This window comes from Monodon monoceros, unplaced genomic scaffold (assembly GCF_005190385.1).
Source record: "Monodon monoceros isolate NGI ecotype Baffin Bay Population unplaced genomic scaffold, NGI_Narwhal_1 Super_Scaffold_11, whole genome shotgun sequence".
Taxonomy (NCBI): domain Eukaryota; kingdom Metazoa; phylum Chordata; class Mammalia; order Artiodactyla; family Monodontidae; genus Monodon; species Monodon monoceros.
The window spans coordinates 139643476-139666456 of NW_021703767.1; the positions used below are offsets into that span (position 1 = coordinate 139643476).

At 40.8% G+C, this 22981-nt stretch overlaps 1 protein-coding gene and 1 non-coding gene across 3 annotated transcripts in view; one reads left to right on the forward strand and one right to left on the reverse strand.

Annotated features, from left to right (window-relative positions):
- Positions 1-22981, forward strand: part of UBE2E2 (ubiquitin conjugating enzyme E2 E2) — a 351668-nt gene that overhangs the window by 158093 nt on the left and 170594 nt on the right. The gene's annotated exons all lie outside the window — the stretch shown is intronic.
- On the reverse strand, positions 16694-16766 carry TRNAG-CCC. The gene has a single exon. It is a non-coding gene; the product is annotated as a tRNA-Gly (tRNA).

Consider the following 22981-nt stretch of genomic DNA (forward strand, 5'->3'; position numbering starts at 1 on the left):
ACTGAAATGTAAGCTACTCTTAAAATGTCTGAGGAATTTTAAAGCTTTTAATAATACCTTTAAAATACATATAATATTTCTTCATCTATTGAAAAGCTACATGTTAATACTCTAATATTAATAAAATATTTTATATTATTTTGTATATTAGAAAACATAATATTTTGACATTGTCCGCTCCCATTCTGTTTATTTAAATACCGAGCTAGTATTTTTGAAAGAACATGGAAATATACTAAGAAGGCAGACATCAGAGGTAGTAGATTATTTTCATAATTGGTTTTGATGTCTGTGTTTATTTTACTGTCCAGTATTAAACTGACTCATTTTAAAACTTAGAAAACTTTTTTAAAGAATTGTGACATCCCCTTGTACAGTCATTTTATTAGTTTCTTTATGCCATTTCGTAACACTAAACAAAGCTATCTTTATTAATCCCCCCCAAATAAATCACTTCTTTCAGGAAAGTTATTCAAGGGATACGTATTGAATTTCTCTCCATGTTTGTCGATGTAAGTATTCTTTGCAGTAGCTTACTTGGAAAGCTCTTTGTATTTTAAACTGTGCTCCAGGATAAACAAAAGCAAATTCTGCTCCTTCGAAAAACTTAAGTAGTTCTTATCTAAACTTTGATTTAAAAAAAAAATTGAAAACAATACACAAATTTTTAGTTTACAGAAGTGAAATGTTGGTATAAACTTCCTAGAATACCACTTGTAATTGCATTAGATGACTGATTCCTGCTTTTCAGTTTCAAGTCTTCTCAGAACATTAAGATTTTTTTCCTTTTGCAACTTTACACCAAAATGTGAAAGTTTTAGGCATGTTCCTTTGCCAGAGTATGAGCTGGAAAATGATTGAATGAACAACTGAAAGAAAGAAAAGAAACCCTTAGATGCTTTTCTGTCCACAAATATGCCTGCTTTCCCCACATTCAGCTAACTAGAGATGCATTTATCGCATATCTATTAAAATTCAGTTATTCCTAGACAGAAAGAAGAATGGATCAGAACAGAACAGAATATGAAATCTTAGAACATCCCGAGAACATATGGCAGTTTGAAAAAGTTGGGAAATCTTTAGTGAGTTACATTTTAAGGACATAAAACTGCACAGAAATCTTGAACTAGTAGGTTCATTGTTACTAATAATACTAGTATTGTGACTTGAAAAATTGTTTAACTTTTATGTGTAATAACATATAAGCCTGTTATTAGAATCCAGGATATTTAGTGTAACAGAGTTACAAATATAAAATGAAAGAAGTTAAGGAAAAAACCTGTTATGTCCAATTTGAATTGCTACTATCAATACGAACTCATGATATTGCAGAAATGTAGTTCCTGTTCTGTCCATAGGAAAGAGCCAGAAGAAGTGGCACCCCAGTAGCAGTGAGTATATCTAGTGCCTAATCTTGCTATTACCATTCCCCAATAAAATAACCCAAAAGTCCCCGAAGAAATAGCTGATTCCAGATGTGGGGAGGGAAAGTGTAAAATGAGCCTGAGATCACATGAAGAGATGCTCAGCATCACTAGTCATCAGGGAAATGCAAATCAAAACCACAAGGAGATACCACCTCACACCTGGCAGGATGGCTGTCATCAAAAAGAACACACATAACAAATGTTGGAGAGGATGTGGACAAAAGGGGACCCTCGTACACTGTAGGTGGGAATGTAAATTGGTGCAGCCACTGTGGAGAACAGTATGGAGGTGTCTCAAAAAACTAAAAATAGAGCAACCGTACAACCCAGCAGTTCCACTCCTAGGTATATATCAAAAAAAAAAACCCCACTAATTCGAAAAGATTCACGCACCCCAATGTTCATAGCAGTAGTATTTACAATAGCCAAGATATGGAAGCAACCTAAATGTCCATTAATAGATGAATGGATAAAGAAGATGTGGTACATACATGCATACAGTGGAATACTACTCAGCCATAAAAGAGAATGAAACTTTGCCATTTGCAGCAACGTGGATGGACTTGGAGGGCATTATGCTTAGTGAAATAAGTCAGACAGAGAAAGACAAATACCGTACGATATCACTTACATGTGGAATCTGAAATATACCACAAACTAATGAATATAACAAAAAAGAAGCAGACTCACAGATACAGAGAACAAACTAGGGGTTACCAGTGGGGGGCAGATAATATAGGGGTGGCGGGGAGGGGAGGTACAGACTGTCGGGGGTAAAATAGGCTCCAAGGATGTATTATACAACATGGGGAACTTAGACAATATTTTTCACTTCTTTACAAACTTTTTAAAAAGATTAATTCTGATATTAACTACCCTTTCTAGCTTTGTAACATATGTAAATTGATTGTTTTTGTTCTTTCATGAAAATTACCTGATAAGTGTTGAAGGGGACTGGGCAAGGTTCAAGGCATGTGATACTTGACAAGTTGCAAGTCCATCTCAAACCATTGATTAGTACTGTTTGGGTTTGGTCCTTCGATGTAACTAAAAATACACCTGTTTCTCTTATCTTGGATATCATATGATAGCTTAGCAAATGTCTTGCAAATCCTGGTATACCGTGTTCTTAGAATTCCTTCAGTCCTGAAACCCTATTAAAAGAAGAAAATTCGGATCTCTTAGGAAGAGTTTAAAAATATATCTGAATTCTAATAATCATCACTCCTTTTTCTAAATGGTAGGCAAAACCCATCCTTTTGAAAACGGAAGCATTTTGCTTTATTTGCTATCTATTGGCACCCTGATTTTTTTCTACAGTTCTTTAAATAATACACTGGTTCCCATATAAATTTTTTTCCGTCTGAGCGGGAATCATTTTAATTAGAATGCTTCTTTCAATTACCATGCCAGAGTCAACTAGCTGAGAGGTAAAAATCTGTTATCATAAAAAAGTAGTTCTCAAGCCAGAGGCCATTCAGCGGAGGTAACTTGCTTAGGCATTGAAAGGACTCCATGAGTTGTGTAGGTATCACGGGCTCACCATGAGATGAGAGAGAGTTGAATAACAGGACAGGGAATACAGAGTTCACTTATTTCTAATTCTGATAGGATGGCATGGGGTATGTGGAAGTGTTTTGCTAGTTTAAATGTTAGGCATCTAGACATTCTGCCCTGTCCCTTTATGTAGAGTTGGGTTGGGCTGGACAGAGCTGTAGGAAGGCACCAGTAGGCAAAGGTGAGCAGTTTGTCAAAAGCATCATGGAGCATGTGTGATGCCTCAGAAATTACCCTGTCTTGAATTATACCAAATGCTATATATCTGTCATAACAGTTTATCGAAGCCTGCTAGGTTTTTGGCTGTGGGTGAATGGGTGTTATGGTTGGAATAATCTAATAGTCATCTATTTGTATCCGGTGATAAAATCAGGGAAGATCCGTATGAGTTGTCAGTGCTCACTTGAAGAATAAGTAGAACTGTAAACAGCCTTAGGAGTAACTAAAAAGGACTAGTATTGTATGATTCCACTTATGAGGCACCTGGAATAGGCAGATTCATAGGGACAGTATAACAGAGGTTACTTGGGCTGGGGTGGCAGGGCGCAGATGGGGGAGTTACTGTTTAATGGGTACAGACTTCCTGTTTGGGATGATGAAAAAGTTTTGGAAATGGATAGTAGGGATGGTTGTACAATGCTGCGAATATACTTATGACACCAAATTGTACACTTAAAAATGGTTAAAATGGTAAATTTTATGTTACATATATTTTACCACCATAAAAATGTAATCAGTTATTCTTAACGCAAAAGCCCAAGTGGGGGTGGCAAGTAAGACAGGATGCTGAGGAGACCATAGTTAAGGTCTCCAAGTGAGAGCAGGGCCACGTGGAGGCTGGGCAGTGTGACAGCAGTGAAGGGCCTCCGTGTAGGGTGAGAGCTGAGTGAACGGGAGCTGCCCAAGTCACAAGAGCGAAATCCCAGGCACACCTAGACCGGCAGGCTGGGGTCTCCATACTCGGCGTCCAAGGGTACCAGCTCAGTGAAGCTAGCTCATGGAACTCTGAATTGCCCAGTTAACCAAGTGTTTGCATCATTACGCATTTGCGATTTTTAGGTGACCCGTTAAACTCTGTTTTTCTCAAACTTAAATTCATTTCACAACCATTCTAAGCATAGACTTTTCCTTCTGTGAAATTTGTGAAGCCATCTACATTATTCTTCTCTAACTTTTCAGTTCTCATTTTAGGATTACCGACTGTCATCAGTCCCAGATGCTCTAGAGGGTTCTTGTGGGGATTGTCTCTAAGTGCTCTTTATATTCATCTTGGAGAAATTGTTGTTGTAAAAATGATTCAGTACTGCTTACTTTGTGCAGGATACTGGTTCCTAAGAATATGGAGATTATATTCACATGGATATTTTTTCTTTAGTTTGCTGGGTCCTTGTTTTTTGGGTTTTTTGGGAGCGTATGTTTTAGCAGACTCCCAACAAGATTATTTATTTTAAATCATGTCTTTTAAAAAACACTTTCTAATTTATCTTTGTAGATGTTTTCTCCCTTGAACAAGCTATCCATTGAAAGGGTATGTAAAACTCAGATTTACTGTTACTGTGGTCTTCCACTTGTTATATATTGACAGAATATCATTATATCTTTGCTTTTGGCATTCGCACTTATTTATATCTAAATCACAGTAGTCATCATCACATTTTAGTAAAGTAATAAGTAGTGTCAATGTACAAGTTTATGTTTGTATACGTAACAGTAGCTATATAGCAGCTAATACTTACTGGATGCTTATTTACTGTGTATTTGTGGAATGCTGTTTGCTTTACATACATTAGAAGCGTTAAATCCTTACAATAACTCTTATGTGGTAGATACGTTATCCCCATTTTTCATACAAGAAGTCTGAAGTGTTAGGGTGATTGGTTATTTACCCAAAGTCATACAGCTAGCACATTCCACAGGCAGGTTCTTAACTACCTAACTGAAGGTTAATGAATAGGGAGTTCCCAGAAATCAACCTGAGTTGCCAGTTATCTTAACTGACAGTTAAGCTATATATATATTTTTTTTCTTTGCGGTACGCGGGCCTCTCACTGCTGTGGCCTCTCCCGCTGCGGAGCACAGGCTCCGGACGCGCAGGCTCAGCGGCCGTGGCCCACGGGCCCAGCCGCTCCGTGGCATGTGGGATCCCCCCGGACTGGGGCACGAACCCACGTCCCCTGCATCGGCAGGCGGACTCTCAACCACTGCGCCACCAGGGAAGCCCTAAGCAATATATTTTTAAGTACTAGTTTCATAATAATAGTAAGTTTGAAATAAATTTATAATGTACACGTAAACCATACTTTAGGAATGAGAACACTATGTTGCCTGTGTATTGACACATTAAGCGCTCATCAGAATTTTTGTTGGACATCTATCATGTGCTGTGTCCAGGGGTGATGGAGAGATTTAGAAATATGATCACTGTGCTCAGTGATCCGCATTGTCTTTTTTTTTTTTTTCAGCCTGTGCCTCTCTTGGACAAACAACCAAAGCAAATGGCATGCCCTCCTTAATTTTAAATCTCAAAATAGATTAAACTCAGGTATTCTCTACTATCTGAGTCTGTTTGGTTCCTGACTTTGTATACTGAAAGAGACCTCATTAGTTAAGTATTTTTGGTCCCTGAGTTTCAGGTAGTGAGTAGGAATGAAAGCTTGAATAGCAAAGGAAAACAACCCCGTCTTAAAAAGTTTGTTCAGTTTCCTGAGTTTGGAAGAATTTGGATTGTGAGGGATATATGTATCACGTCTTAAAATAATGAATGCAGTGGTGATTTAAGACAGTATTTTTATCCCTCTGTCACTGCTCTGCTGTGTACCCTTTGAATATAAAGATACTCCACAAGAATACCTATTCCTCTCTAAAAATAATTTTCGCAGAAATTTAGTAACTGGATTATGGTAATATGTTAATGTTCTGTTTATGCTGGCTTACATTTATATATATAAGTAGGTGAAATGGCTTAGCACGTCGATAAAAAATATTGGGTGTGAAAAGAATTAAAGCACTTGATCCACATAATGATGGTACTACAGTTGTTTAAAGATAAAGTCTGTAATGGATTATGCTAAGACCAATGGCAGGGTGGAGAGCCCTTTTTGGAAATAAGCCTTAATAATGTGGACTAGTGAATGGTATATAATATTCTGCTAAAATATAATCAGTTCATTCATTCAGCAAGTCGTGTACCTAATATATTCCAGGCTCTGTGTGAACTCTGTCTGCATGGTGTCTGACCACATGAAAATTAACATCTAGTCAAGTTGTCTGCTCTTGAGAGGCAGTATTTATGGTCTGGAGGCAGATGGCTTGAATTTGCATTTGTCTCTTCCACTTACTAGCTGGTTGAACTTGGGTGAACTGTTTAACTCTTTGTGCCTCCGTTCCCTCATGTGGTTTATTTAATAAAGGAGAGAAGGAGGAGAAGAGAGAGTTCTAACAGCAACTACCTTGTGGGGTTTTGTGAAGGTTAAGTAAAGAAGTGTATGAAGGGCTTGGAACAGTGCCTAGTATAAGAAATGTTAGTTATTTTTATTATTTTAACGTGGAGACAGATGGTTAGAAAAAACTACACATTGTGGGGATCTTGGCCTGGTCTGGAAGGGTCAAGAATGACTTTCCTGGGGATGTGACTTGGGCCTGAGAAGTGAAAGGTGAACAGTGTTGACTGACTGAATAGGGAAAGAATCTTGGGCTGAGAACAGCAAGTACGGAGGCCAGGAAGGAGCCTGGTCAGAGCAGCGTGAGGACCAGTCCCGGCCAGAAGAGGTGATAGGGGCCCCATCTGGTACAGCCTTGGAAAGCCCTTAGCAGGGTGGTTTTAAGCAAGGAAGAATTTCATCTTAAAGGGATCATCCTGCATGCATTCTGCAAAATATTTGGAGTGAGGCAGAGTACATGTGGGGAGCACAGCAGGAAGGCTGTTGAAAAGTAAGGTGGTAGTCTGGAGTAAGGTGGAAGATGGATAGAAGTGGGTAGATCAAAACGTCTCTGGGACGTCGGATAATCGTGACTTCACGTTTTATTGGAGGTGAAGGATGAGGGAGAATAACTGCCAATGAGGACTCCCAAGATATCAGATAGAAGATACATACGTTGCAGGTGAGTCCAGAGAGTAGAGGGAATGTTCTAAAAAGAGACTGAGGATGTACTGTATTTTGCTGATAATACTGAGGAAGTTGAGAGCAGTGGTTCTCAAGGTGTGGTGCCTGGACCAGCAGCCTGAGCATCACCTGGGCACTTGTTAGAAATATGAATTATCAAGTCCTGCCCTAGACTTACTGAGTCAGAAACCCTGGATGTGAGGCCCTCCGGTCTGTGGTTTTTTGGGTTTTTTTCTGCGGTACGTGGGCCTCTCACTGTTGTGGCCTCTCACTGCTGGGGCCTCTCCCGTTGTGGAGCACAGGCTCCGGACGCGCAGGCTCAGCGGCCATGGCTCACGGGCCCAGCCGCTCCGCGGCATGTGGGATCTTCCCGGACCGGGGCACGAACCCGCGCCCCCTGCATCGGCAGGCGGACTCTCAACCACTGCGCCACCTGGGAAGCCCCGGTCTGTGTTTTAACAAGCCCTCAGGTGATTTAAAATTTGAGAACACCGTTCTTAGAGGAACAATGGAACGGTTTAGGAAGAGGGACAAGTGAATGTTACAGCTAAGAACTTGATTGCTTTTGCGCAATGGCAGAACTTTTGAGCAGGGGTCAGCAAACTATAGCCAGTAGGCCAGATCTGGTCCACTGCCAGTTTTGGTATAGTCCAGAACCTAAGAATGGCCTTGTTGGTTTCCGTTGTTTAAACGAGCACCGAGGAAACTTGGGAAGTAGGATTCCTCAACACCGTCTGTTTTTTTCCAAAATAGTCGTGATGTTTTGGAATGTCTGATCTCACTGTCTTGGTATTTCTGCTCTGTCCAGCTTTGGAGATGGATGGCATTTCACCAGGAACCTCAGAATTCTCCTGTCTTAGGAGAGACAGGATAGTGACAACTTCAGATTGGAAAAGTTTAGAAGACAAATTTTACTTTTTCCCTGTACATTCATGGAGAACTTGGTATCGTGATGTATATTAAAGGGATATATGCTGAAGTGAACATTTTCAGCTCACCTCTGTATTGTCAAAGTGGCATTTTACTAGGTTTATTTTTTATTTCTTTGTCAGTAGAGTAAGTCTTCTGAAAACTATTAGAAATGCCGTCTTTCTGTGAAGAGATTTCAAGAAATTCTAGAGGCAAAGTGTTTTATAGCCAACGCCTTAACGTTGATGATGCATCTTCTTTCTTTAAAATGGTCTGGATTTAAACCTTGAAATCAAGTCTCAGAAGCACAAACTTCATATTAAATACTCTATTAAGTATTAGTGTAATTATGAGAAAGCTAGTAGGATACACACTTTTTCTTCTTAGATAAAAATTAAAACTGTATATGATGAACTTGGAAGTAAAATGAAAATTAAAAATTTAACGTGTAAAAACCAATTCAAATTACTTACAAAACCGTGTGCACAACTCAATTTTCTTCTCCTGCCAAGCAGTACCTTTCCGTTATAATTTACGGTTCACTATTTGCATTATGCAATATATTTATTTACGTTAACATGTTGCTAGTGTGAAAGTGGAAGAAAAAAATACTGTACAGACGATTTCTGGACTCTTTCTCACTTTGCTGAAGTACTTGCATCCTTCTTTGGCACTTGAGTTGAGAATTACACTCCTTCCTCTACTGCAGGGCAGGTCGCTTTCAATTACCCCCTTCTCTTGAACATTCTCGTACTTCGGAGCGTGAAAAAGGCCACATATTTCTGTCTGAACCATTGCCATTCCATCGATAAAACAAAATGCTGCTGGTAGGGTTTATGAAGCCCCGCTAATGTAGTTTTGCAGAGATTCTGAGCTTATATTTTGCAAAATAGATTTGCCAGAATACCAAAGTCGGGAAATCATGTTTCTGTTAGAAGAAAACATAAACATTCCTACAGATCAGAATTCTTGACTAATCTCTTTGCCTAATAAACCACATGTTGTCATAACAGAAAACAGACAAAAAGGAATGAAGTGGGCCGTTTAATTTATAGATGAGGAAAAATAATAGTGGATGAGTTGACGTGTCGTGTGGATAGGAGCCTATGGCCAGCAGCTCACTCTTAGAGTTCATCCTGAGATGTGCAAGTGGACATACGCATCCATGTGAATGTGGGTGTGTGTATGTATGTGTATATCTGAAACCCTGCTTTCATGATGCCATGCCTTTCAGTACTGCAGTTAGGTACGAGAATTCACTTACTGGCCACTTATATAGAAAACCACGTTCCCTATCAAACTCTAGTAACCTTTAAAGCATCAAGTTCATTTTTTCCAGCCTCAGATTTCCTTCCCTCTCTCCCTCCCTCCTTTCATCCACTCCTGCTTCTCTCCCTCCCTCCTTCCTTCCTGCTTCTGCTAGTGCTTAGGACTAGTTCTGGGTGCAGGAGATGCAGCTGTGAACAAGTCTGTGTTCTCATTCAATTTGCAGTCTAGTGTGGCGAGACAGATAGTAATCAAACACAAAGTGAATAAGAAGATATCAGAAGTGAATACATGCTCTGCAGACAAGTAAAACCTGGGGTTCTGCTGGAGAATGAGTGGTGTTCCCTTAGAGCGGATGGTTAGGGAGGTCCTCTCTCAGGAGGGGATAGTTAAGCTGTGCCCTGGTTGTCATAGAAGGAATCATCATGTTAATATCTTTGGGAAGGACATTCTAGGTGGAGAGACCAGTGCAGAGACCCTAGGGCAGGAATCAGGTAACAGAAAGAAGACTGGGTGGCTGGAGTATGGTGAAAAGGTGGTGAAAAGATGAGCCCGGGGCAGCAAGCAAACGCTTTGTAGGCTAGGGAAGAAGTACGGATGAAATAATCAAAACAATAATAATAGTAGCGGCCACTGTTTATTGATTCACTTTACTCTGTGCCAAGTACTCTGCTTAGCATATTACCATCTATGATCCAATTTAAGTCTCGAAATTCTATGAGATAAATACTGTCATCCCCATTTTTCAGATGAGGAAACTGAGGCTGCAGAGTCCATTTACTTAAGATCACATATCTATGAAGTGGAAACAAAGTGGGATTTTATTTGCGCCCTGGTCAAGTGTGATGCAAAGCTGGTGCTCTCAACTACCATGCTGTAGGGAATCTGTACAGTTCTTAATTTTCACCTCCTGTCCCCTTTATCCCTCAAAAATTTTTCTTATTCAGTTATGCAGGTGCTGGGGCATAGCCAGAGAAGCCCATTATGTTCCATTGAAACTGGTTTCCAGCCTTCTTTGTATTTTCTTTCTCCCATTTGTCACTCTAGGCCTCTTCCGTGGTAACTCACACTGTCTTTATTGGCAAAGAATATAAACTTAGAATAAGACGAGGGTGTTATGCAGCTGCTTCCAAGCAATATCAGCCCCAGGACAGAGTTCCTGCTTGGTAATCACTGGTACTTCCAAATGAAGTACGCCAACAATTGGGTAAAAAACCATTTCAGCCAGAACGATTTTCAGATTTTCTAGTTTCACTAAAAATTAGTGGGTACTCCTTAAAAAATGAGTACTAGGTAAGGGTCAGGATTGATAATGTTTAGAAAATGTTTTAAGAACTTTAATCCAGGAGCTGATATTTTGTATTTCAGAAATACATTCGTTATTTTAGGTACAATGTCCTGAAGATTTTCAGCCGTCTTTAGTTTGGATATTCTTTGCAGGGGAAAAAAAAAAAACTATATATATATATCCTTTTATTAAATACAGAATAGAAAAAATAATTTTATCTGACATTTGTCTCTAGGCATATAGCTGAGGTGTCATTAGAATTACAATATATGAAATAAAGTTAATATTCTAGTCATGTGCTTTTAAATGGGCATATATTAGCAGTAGCACAAAGGCTCGTTTTGGTTTCAGTAACTTTCCAGAATATCTGCCGTCTGATCCAGCACGAGACCCTTAGCGGTTGTGACACTCAGTTGAAGGCTCAGAGTGAGCCCGTGGCCTTAATCTGATGCCTGTTTGGACACTAACCCTGGGTGTGGTTGAGCCCCGCCAGAGTACAACCACAGCCCAGCCATCCTTGACCTGCCTCAAGCTTGACGGGCTAAAGGCGCCTGAGGGAAAGGGTCTGTGGTGGCCACAGGTGCAAACTGGATGTGTGTTTCAGAAAGTGAGTGGCAGTGGCAGGCTGGTTTGCTGGGAGGTATTGGAGCTTGCTTTGTAAATGCTTTATACTTACTCAGAATTAAATTAACAAAAGTTCTTTCATAAAATTGGGCAAAGATTACGAAAACAAAGCTTCATGAAACTGAAATGAATGTAACTTCTTGAATAGATGTAATTATTTTTGTATAGTTATCTCTTAACTTGCCCTTTGCAGTGCTTGGTCTGAGCGTTCAGAGAAATACCCATAGGCAGGACTTCGTGGACGTTGCAGTGACTGTCCAAAGCAGATAACACTGCACATCTTTCAAACATCTGCAGTTTCGCTTTTCTGGAATCTAGTAAAATGAGTCTTGTGCCATTAATTGCCAAGGCCTAATTTTAAAATCCAACCTTGTGTTTTGTTCAGTTGTTTGTGGATTGTGGATGTCAGGTGATACAACAGTGTATTGAAAAGTTCTTTGTTCACTCGGAACACACACATTCAGCTGCCCATGGAGTAATTATGTGTGATGAATGCCATAGTAGGGTAGTAGTGACTTTAAAGATAAGCCAAGAGAACAGACAAAAAGCACTCTCTGCCTACACCAAGGGGGGAATCAGCTGTGTCAGTGACCAGACAGCGGACCATTGGTGGTCTCTCATGATTGCTTCTCTGTGTATCTCTTTCTTCCTGCCTCTCTCCCCGCTGTCCCGTTTTCTCTGCAGTCCTGTGCAGGGACTGGGTGCAGAGTACTACTGATTGTATTTCAGAAACAGAACCCCTGCTCCTAATCTCTTGATTCCCCTCCTTTGACATTACTTTCTAAGAGAATGGTGTTGGATTACACAAACACACACACACATGCGTGCAAGCACACACAAATACATTTATTTCTAAACTCAGTAGTAATGAAATTCTGCATGTCGGAATATCGTAGGAGGAATATCTGTATTGGTATTTCCCGAACATTGGCTTTTTATGTGAGTGCAATAAGATTCGCTGCCAATATTTAATCTCTTCTTCCCACCCCTCCCTCCCCACGTACCTCTGCATTGATCAAAAATAAATGCCCAAATCAGTGGAGTGTTTCTGTAACGGGTAGGAATTACCTTAGACTTACTACCCATAACCCACAGGCTTATCATCATTTTTTAGCACATAAACCAATTGTTCCTGCATTGAGCTGTGAGTTTTCCTTGTTATTTGATGAATAGATCACTTGAACGACTATTAGAAATATTGCATTTGGAATTGAACAAGCAAAGGGTTAAAACTGTCTGCTGGTTTTCTTATTTTTAATTCTGTTTTATGAGTGTGTTCATAGCAGTCCCACGTACCTTGTTTCGCAAAGATATTTTGTTTTTTAAGTCAGCATTTTTGGCAGTTTAAGAAGCATGATTTTTATGCTCTGTGTTTAAGATAATTGCCAACTTCAGCTTTCAAATATTTGTCAGGCCTAATATGTCTGTGCTCCACACTCCTTTGGCAACAGGCAGAGAGGCTTTGCCTATAAATTTTCTTCGGTTTTCTGCACTGTCAAATTATATTTTATTGTGTCTATATTGAGTCCAAGGGAATTGGAGATACGAGTAGTTTACCACAGTCTGTGTCCCACTCTTCTCAGCCACTTTGTTAGTATTAGGAAATTTGGCTTGTATACTTTGACTCAGGTATTTAGGCGTTTCTCTGATGTGAAATAAAGTGTGGACGAAGTTGATGCTGCTTATACTCAGTGCATTTTTGAGAAATACAGCAATAGATTTCTCTACAATATCCTTGGGTTTGTTTTCCTTTAAAAATTTTATAGATGGGAAGTCATATGGTATAGTATAATGTGGTACACAGATTCAGGTTTGAATTCCAAATCTTTTTGCTTCGTAAACTTGGGCGGGGCATCTAACTCTCTGAGCCTTTGCATCCTTTTTTTAAAGCGTGAATGATACACCTCCCTCACTGAGCTGTAAGAATGAAAAACAGGGTTATGTAAAACATCCAACACTGTGTCTGGTGCCTTTCTTTAGCCCTGAAGTCCCAGCTCTCCTTAGTGGCGGGTATCAGTCAAAAGTCTGGTCCTCTGACACACAGAAATGGTTTTTCAATCACAGCATGTTGTTAGTTTGTTTTTTTTGTTTTTTTTTTGTTTTTTTTTTGCGGTACGCGGGCCTCTCACTGTTGTGGCCTCTCTCGCTGTGGAGCACAGGCTCCAGACCCACAGGCTCAGCGGCCATGGCTCACGGGCCCAGCTGCTCCGCGGCATGTGGGATCTTCCCGGACCGGGGCACGAACCTGTGTCCCCTGCATCGGCAGGCGGACTCTCAACCACTGCGCCACCAGGGAAGCCCACGTTGTTAGTTTTTACCAGCTAGTAGGAAGTCTGGGTCCTGTCGGATGGTTAGGCAGAGTTACGACTTTTTCAGCTGGTTTTCCCCTGTAAAATTCTGTTCAGGACTTCCCTCAAGAATTCTAAACGTCAGTAATAGTTGAAAGGCAGCAGAGGCGTTGAGAGCCGTGCAGGCTGTCGGCTGGCTGGCAGTCTCGATAACAGGCCATTCACTGAGGTGGGGAGCAGAGGAGGAACATGAAGCAGGTCTGAGCGAGACTGAGGTGGCTTTTAACTTTACTTAGAAACACTTCTAGTTCCCAATAGTACTCATTTTAGGTATTTGTAAATTTGCATGATCTGTCATTTGGAGACACCCTTTTATCCCCGACTCAAGTATAGATCACAGTAACAGAAATTCATGGCAGTGCTGATGTCACTCAGAAGAACTGACTGTTTATTGAGTTTTCCATAACTCGTGCCATGTTAAAATCTCAGCGTCTTTAATGACACTTTTCTCCATGAAGATCATCTTAGTAAGAATCTGAATGTATGTTTGTTTTAAAAAATGAATAAAGACAGTAACTTGAGTATAAAACACTTAGAAGTTTTATATCAGCTGCCTGAAGGTGGTACCAAAAAGTAAAAGCCAGTGTTAGTCTGTCCAAGGTCATGCCGTTCATAAAGATTTGGCAATGTAGAGAACAGTATAGAGATTCCTTAAGAAACTAAAAGTAGAGCTACCATATGACCCAGCAATCCCACTCCTGGGCATATATGCAGCGAAAACCATGGTTCGAAAGGATACGTGCACCCCAGTGTTCATTGCAGCTCTGTTTACAATAGCCAAGACGTGGAAGCAACCTAAACGTCCATCGACAGAGGCATGGATAAAGAAGATGTGGTACATATATACAGTGGAATATTACTCAGCCATAAAAAAGAAAGAAATAATGCCATTTGCAGCAACATGGGTGGACCTGGAGATTATCATACTAAGTGAAGTCAGTCAGACAGAGAAAGACAAATACCATATGATATCACTTGTATGTAGAATCTAAAAACAAAAAAAATGATACAAATGAACTTATTTACAAAACAGAAACAGACTCACAGACTTAGAAAATGAACTTATGGTTACCGGCGGGGGGAAGGCCGGGGGGAGGGATAGTTAGGGAGGTTGGGATTGACATGTACACACTGCTATATTTAAAACAGATAACCGACAAGGACCTGCTGTATAGCACAGGGAACGCTGCTCAGTATTCTGTAATAACCTAAATAGGAAAAGAATTTGGAAAAGAATGGATATATGTACATGTATAACTGAATCACTTTGCTGTACACCTGAAACTAACACCACATTGTTAATCAACTATGCTCCAATATAAAAATAAAAATTAAAAAGGAAGATTTGCCAATGTGTTTTCCAGTTTTCTCCTACCGTCTTTTGCTGCCTGCCTTTTTTGATTCCCTTTTTTGTTTCTTCCTTTCTTTGTAGAAATGATGCAGCATACTGCAAAGGCCAGGTCAGGCCCTAGGTTCAGATCCTGGCTCTGTCACTTACTACTTGTCTGATCTCAGAATGCTCTGTTTAACTCTCTGAGCAAGCTTCCATTTCCATATCTGTTAAAATGGAGAGAACAATGCCTAATTTATGAGGTTATTGGGAAAAATGAGAAAACAGATTTCAAGGGCACATTTAGTAAGCAGGAGTTTTTTATATTGTTATCATTAGGCATCCAGTTGAAACTACAGAGTGACAAATTTGATGATTTGTAAAAAAGCTCAAACAAATTTGATGATTTATGGGTTGCTAAATAAAAGATTTTGGTTAAAGAGGAGATTGAAACTAACAGTTAAAATGAGTTTCCTAAAAATTATCCCCGAGGTTATCCGTGCTAACCCTGTCTTCCGAGACCATGATAATTGAGTTGACTGTAAGAAAGAGGGGCTGACGAAGCAGTTCTCCTGCTAACTTAAAGAAAATGTGTGTGCCCAGAGGCAGGCGTGTCCAGCCTAGTTAGACAAAGTACTTTAAAATCCAGCCAGCAGTACTTGAGACTTCCCTGGTGATGAATTGCCTGCCAAACTCTGCCACCGAGCATTCAATTTAATTCACTTATCCGTCTTGGCATATAGCTTCCTTATAAAGCCAGGGCCCTCACACGGGGGAAAAGGTCGGCCGGAAAGCCCATTCCAAATCTTAAAGCGACCATACTTAGTGATATTTTGAATTCATGGGCTGTTTTCTTCCCAAACTCCCCAGTTGTTTTGGACACATATATTTCTTCAGTTTCACGTGCTAAAGACATTCTCCAAAGGATGTCGTCAGGATGGCATATTCTTTCTTTTTCTCACGAGAGCCCTGACTTTCAGAACGGCCCAAAAAAGAGGACTTGCCACTATGCAAGTGGATGTCAAGTCCCTTCATACCCTCCTTCTCTCCCTCCCTCCTGGAGCCTGTATCTAAAACTAACCTGTCCTGTTTCTTCTCTTCTTGTTTGGGAAGGCAGTTTAAAGTCCCAGGTGAGATCTGAGACAACCTGGCATCATGGAATCAGCCCTAGTTGTCTACATGTCTGTTCTTTGGTTCTGTGACCATAGCTAGGATCTCAGTGTCCACAGATGTCAAATTATGTCTTAACATTTTGATGTCTTGATTAGCTGGAGGGTTCTTTTTGTAAAATTTTAAACTTGTAATTGTGAAAATGTCCAAACATACGCAAAAGTAGGGAGTGAAACCCCAGGTGCCTAGCAGCTTCCGCTACCGTCAACATTTGCTGGACTATTTCATCTCTCTCTCCTGCACTTCTCCCACTTTTTATGGTTTGGGGTTTTTTTGTGTGTGGAGTATTTTGAAGAAAATGCCAGTCCTCGTTTGATTACACTCCTAAGTTTCATTATACATCCCACGGAAAACCGAAAACATTCAAGTCTTTTGCCTATGCCTCTCTTCCCTCCCCCCACCCAACCCCAGGAAAGAATTACCAGTAGTACAGAAATGTAAACATTTCTGTTTTCCAAAGATTTCTGATTTTATAATCTTGCTTCAGTAATTCTTTCTTTCGTTCGTTCTTTCTTTCATCCGCCCTTCCTTCCTTCCTTCCATCCTTCCTTCTTTCCTTCCTTCCTTCCTTCCTTCCTTCTTCCTCCCTCCCTCCCTCCCTCCCTTCCTTCCTTCTTCCTCCCTCCCTCCCTCCCTCCCTTCCTTCCTTCTCTTATGCATGCGGGATCTAGTTCCCTGACCAGGGATCGAACCTGGGCCCCCTGCCTTGGGAATGCAGAGTCTTAACCACTGGACCACCAGGGAAGTCCCAGCAATTTTTTTGTGTGTGTTTTTTTTGTTGTTTTTTTTTTTGCAGTACGCGGGCCTCTCACTGTTGTGGCTTCTCCCGTTGTGGAGCACAGGCTCCAGACGCGCAGGCTCAGCGGCCACGGCTCACGGGCCCAGCCGCTCCGCGGCATGTGGGATCCTCCCGGACCGGGGCACGAACCCGTGTCCCCTGCATCGGCAGGCGGACTCTCAACTGCTGCGCCACCAGGGAAGCCCCCCAGCAATTTTTAATGTGAAGTTTATAGAACCCTGGGTGGGTATGGGAACCTTTAGAAATTAATACAGCTATTTGTATGTTTGTGTATTTGTAGTTTGGTTTGGTTTGGTTTGGTTTGGTCTGGTGGGGAGATCAAGTGATATCTTTTATTAAAGTTTTGAAGGAGTCCCTAGCTGGGAGATTTTGAGCCTGGGTAGAGAATGTATAGACAAGGTCTCACCTGATCCTGAGGCCTTGCGTAAGTGGAAGCACTCTTTGTACAGTCGAACCTTGAGAAAGAATCTATTAAAATACACTAGCACAGCGTGATGGTGTCTTTGTAACATAACACTGAGCTAATTCTGCTTACAATTCCGTATTTAGTGAGGCAGAGCCATTTAGGAAAAGACTATAAATAAATGCTGTCCACACATTTTTGGGAAAGGGTTATCTAAAGCTAGATAGGATATATATTTGTGGCCTCAAGATCGAGTTATCAGTCTCCTCCAGTGTCTGTAAAGAAATACAGCTTTTCTCTTTCTTTGTACTAATAAAATGTTTTCAAGAGAAGGCCATTTAGGGCTTCCCTGGTGGCGCAGTGGTTGAGAGTCCGCCTGCCGATGCAGGGGACATGGACTCGTGCCCCGGTCCGGGAAGATCCCACATGCCGCGGAGCGGCTGGGCCCGTGGGCCATGGCCGCTGAGCCTGCGCATCCGGAGCCTGTGCTCCGCAGTGGGAGAGGCTGCAACAGTGAGAGGCCTGCGTACCGCAAAAAAAAAAAAAAAAAAGAGAGAGAAGGCCATTTAGTATTGATTTGGGTTAGATACCTTATTTGTCAAAAAATAGATATAATTTATTTGGAAAAATCATTCCACCTGGGTCTGGGTCACACTGGACATCTAAATCTTTAAATAATACACATGCTGCTCCTTTGGTCCTGCAAGCATTCTCTCCCAGCCGGGATAGATGTGAGTTTAAAGCTGGTAAGTGTGCCAGCCCTGGGTAAGGCATTAGCTCTGTCGAAGTGTATCACTCTATTGGCCTCTTGCAGGTCCTAAGTCTTTATGGTAAGATATACAGAACCTGAATTAGAAATGAACTTTTCCCAGTTTAACACCAGAGTTGGAAATTGGGAGCAGAGTTTTGATGACAGTGAAAGCTGCTCACCGAAGCAGAACCCAGCTGGGCCTCACGACCTATATCTAAGAGTCACAGTTCACAAAAACTCCCCCAGTTTTGCCACTTTTCCTTCAGGGATACGCTTGTTACTTGGAATATGCTTGTCATTTTTTGTGGTTTTGCTTTACTTAGATGTAATATCAAGCATGAGCAAATGCATAGGGTTATCCTAGCTTATGATGGATTTCCCTCAGGGATTATAAATTATGCTATCAGAAATCAGTAATGGTTTTTGCATGACTCAAAGAACAGGCTGCTGTATACGGGGCAGTGCTTCGTTTCTACTTTTGCAGGAGATTATTAGATCTGAGTAGCCACAGTACCCAAAGAAGATGAGTGTAGCTAGATGACTGTGAAAGGGGCAGGGTACCACGTGTCTACTGCACCTTTAAATATTCAACGCAACATCAGTAATGCAGGAAAGCACCGAAGGGAGAGTTACGCAGGTTGACTGTTAGAAAACAAGTATTGGATCACAGAATGAGAGGTTTCTGTGGCTGTGATAGAATGCCAAACCAAGATCCATGTGTGTACAAAACAATCAAGTATTGGTAAGATGTACATAGAATAGAAGAACCCTTGGGTAGCATTTTCTAGAAGTAGCCTTATGGCTGCTCCCTGATTAACATGCTCTTACATGGGGAGGAGGTGAAAAGACGATACAGTTCACCCATGAACAGCACAGGGTCCACTTAAACGCGGATTTTTTTTTCGATAGTAAATACTGCAGTACTGTGTGATCTGCTCTTGGCTGAATCTGTAGATGTGGAACCGTGTATATGGAGGGCCAGCTGGAAGTTATACATGGATTTTTGACTGTGCAGCGGGTCATCACCCCTAACCCCTGTGTTGTTCAGGGGTCATTTGTATGTTGTCATTCCTTCTAGTGAAATCTTATCTTCCAAATACTTTCCCTCTAACTTGGTAAGGCAACTGGGAAAAATGGATGCCGTAAAACTATTTATTTTGAACTCTTTCTGCTATAACTGATGTATGCTCCTTTTTTAGGCTCTATTAATTTCTTAGGGCGGCTGTAACAAATCACCACAAATTCAGTGGCTTAAAAACAAAAGGAATTTATTCTCTCACAGTCTCAGAGGCTAGAAGTCTGAAATCAAGGTGTCAGCAGGGCCGTGCTTCCTCTGAAAGGTCTAGAGAAGAATCCTTTCCTGCCTCTTCCTAGCCTCTGGAGGTCCCCAGCAGTCCTTGGAGTTCCATGGCCCTCCTTGGCTTTGTAGCTGCATGCATCACTCCAATCTCTGCTTCCATTGTCACATGGCCTTCTTGCCGGCGCGTGTCTCCTCTGTCTCTGTACCCAAGTCTCCCTCCCCTTTCTCTTATAAAGATACCACTCGTGGGATTCAGGGCCCACTCTAATTACCTGATCTTAACTTAATTACACCTACAAAGACCCCATTTTAAAATAAGATCACATTCACAAGTTCCAGGGCTTAGAGCTTGAACATCTCTTTCTCAGGGAGACAAGTTAACTCAATAGAGGGGCCATAATCAGCGATAAGCAGAAGGGCTGGTTTTCAGTGTTAGATTCAGAGTTACGGTTTTATTTCTTCTTGGTTTTATTATAAAATTGTTAATCGCAGAGTTAAAAAGTGGAGATCAGTCTTCTGACGTAATGGGAACTTGTGTTAAGTGAGAGATGATTTTACTTTGTACAGAATGTTTAGTTTGGTTAAAATTTTCTGTTTTTATTTTCTCTCGATAGTGTTTAAACAACAATTTTAACCTTTAGGATATGAGTTCTTGATTTTTCCTTTTATTTTTTGTTGCTCACATACTTGACACAGACTTCCAGAAATAGATGTCAAGAGAGTAAATACAGGGTGGGAAATAACTGGCCGTGAACTCTGTTTAGCACACACACAAAGGAATGAGGCGTCTGTGTTACGAATGCTTTAATAAACCCTCCAGTTTATTATGGAGATTAAGGTTGAGGAATACTATTAATTATGAAGTGTATAGTACTTTCAGTTTTTCTTTCTTACTAATTTTACCCTTACAATAGCCCTGTGAAGTTAGAATATGTATTATATCTACTTAAACGATGGGAGAACTGAAGTGTGTAGAGTTAATATGAATCCTGTCCAGTGCACCAAGTGGCGGTACGTGTAGGTAACATAAAAGAACAGATCACATGTCCCCTGCTCTCAAGGCATTTAGATCTAGTGTGGGGTGCAAACAAGCAACAAGCAATTATATTTAATGTAATGTCAGTGCTAGAGGTATCTATAGGCTGCTTTGGTAGCAAATGGGTGAGCTGTGACAGAAAAGGAATGACAGTTCTTAAGGAAAAACATAGAATGAACACAGACCATTCCTTCCTTCCGTTTTCCCTTTTTTTTTTCTCCTTCTCACCCCTCTTCCCCCCCTGGAACTGGCATACAGTTTCTAAGTTTTAAAAAGTTTGGTGAACAAATTAAAGAGAATGATCCTTGTAGAATAATGTGCTCTGAAGGATCAAGTGCAGATATATCACATCACAGAGCAGAAACTCAGGGCAAACTGTGTCTGCTCTAGTCCAGGGAAATCCAGGAGAATCAGGCAGCAAACTGCCTCCTGCAGTTGAAGCCCTGGAAGAAGCCATCTCAGCTTCTAAACTACACGTGGCAGTTAAGGTCATCATGGCCCAGCGCATCACCTGAGGTTGGGAGGATGGGACCCTGTGAGGGTCCGGCAGCTTCTGTTCTAAATGCACATAACCTGCTGGTCTCTGATCCGTGTCTCCTGGGGGAGAGGCAAGCCCTGCTCTTTTGTTACTTGAGGAGGAGAGTGAAGCTCCACTCCTGCTTTCTCCCTTGGAGGTTGAGGATAATTCTGGGCTTCACCTGCATGTCTGTTGGTTATTGAGGGCGCCCTAAGAAGAGTCAGGAGGAAAAAGGGATTGAGGTCAAATTTATATATGCTAAATTAAATTAAATATTTCAATATTACAACTTAGAAGTACTCCAGTAGTTTCTTCTATAATAGTGTCTCAAAAGAATGCCAGAAATGTCCCAGCTGTCTATTTAACAGTTCTATCATTTTTGGCAAGTTACTTAAGTTCTCTGGGTTACATTTCCTTGCACCAGAAGACTGAGGTACAGAGTGTGAAAATTAAGTACTTAGTGCAGTGCATGCAGCCTTCCAAGGAGTCAGTGAACTAACGTTGTTGTTATAATTATATGCATAATTTTGTTTTCAGCAGTTTATGAAAATCTTTAGTGCATCATTGCTAACTATGCATTATTAAGATTAATAATTCTAATTGGAACGAAAGTGAAGTCACGGTTGCTTGCCTGTGTGTATATTGATCATAAAATTGTGCCAACAGCACGTTTAGATGACAGTATGAACCTCATATGTAGCTAACTTGTGTTCACCGAAGTGTCAAGCCCCCCCAGAGATGATGCAGAATCACCAATGATTATAATCACATATTTAATTCAATAGAATAACTTAATGTATTAAGTTAACTTAATGTAAATGTTGGGCTTTCTTAATAAAATGCATTGCAGTTGTTTATAATCTCCATTTTCACTATCTTAAAATTTATTTGCTGCGTTATTAAAGAAAAGATTGTTGTTCATGTTAAAAATCCTTTGACTTATAAAGGACCTTATTTGTACACTAGATCATTTTGGAAGGATATAATTTCACTTAGTAGTAGTAGCAGCAGCCGGACTAAAGTGGTTTCAGAGAGCTTTCAAAGGCACAGCGCTCTTAGCTGATGGTTCTTGCTAGACGTTATTGACAAGCTTAAAGTATTTAACCGCTCTGTGCGAAATTAGAGGTAGACTATTAGTAGAATTCCTACTGGTTGAACATCAGACAGGAAGATTGGAATGTCAGTTCCTCAAGATGTTTGGAAAATGCAGTTCAACTAAGTTAAATTTGGACACCTGACTGTTTCTACCATAGGTAAGAGTCCAGAGACAATTCTTTTTCCCTCGTACCTTTACTCAGGTATGCTTACAATGTGATGCAGTGATCTCAAGATGTGGTTCAGGACCCCAGCATCAGCATCACCTGGGAACTTGTTAGAAATATACAACCTCCAACCCCTCCCCATACTTACAGAATCAGAAACTCTGGCCTGGGAGCTCAGAAACCTGTGTTTTAACAAGCCTTCCAGGTAATTCTGATGCGGCTGAAACTTGAGTGTCATTGCTTTTTATCACATTGGCTCTTGGCAATTTGATGGAAATTTTAAGGAGAAACTGACAAACTAGAGAAAGTATTGCATCGTAGACAGGGAATCAAGATGCTTATTGAAAAGATAATTTAAACTTCAGCTCATCATGTGGTTAACATTAGGCAAAAATTTCCCTTTAGCTTTGTAATAGAAACAAATGATAAGTGTTTCAAGCCATTAATAAGAAATTCATATCGTATTGATTTCTGCAGTAGTATGGCTAATATCCCTTTGATTGTAACTTTTCCTAATGATGTTTTAACTATACACCCTCAGGGAAGAGATTGGAAGTATTAAATTTCGAGTTCCAACTGTAGTTGTTAAGATCGGTCCAGCCTTAATCGTTTGGTACCTCCCCTTGCCCTGCCTCCCAAAGAGTCTAAACGACTTTATTTCCCTCAACTTCTAACGCTCCTTCTTCACCTTTTGGTGAAAGGGATTCAATTACCTCTGTCTGGAAGCATGCTTCCCCCCCCCCCCCCCCGCCTCTTTGTCTTGACCTACTCATTCTTTAGGTTTTAGCTTAGACATTTCTTGAAGTAAACCTCCCTTAGCTTCTCTGTGTTCCCACAGATCCTGTGCCTAGCACTAGAAAGCGCTTGCTTGTGTATTGCTCTGTAGCCCTT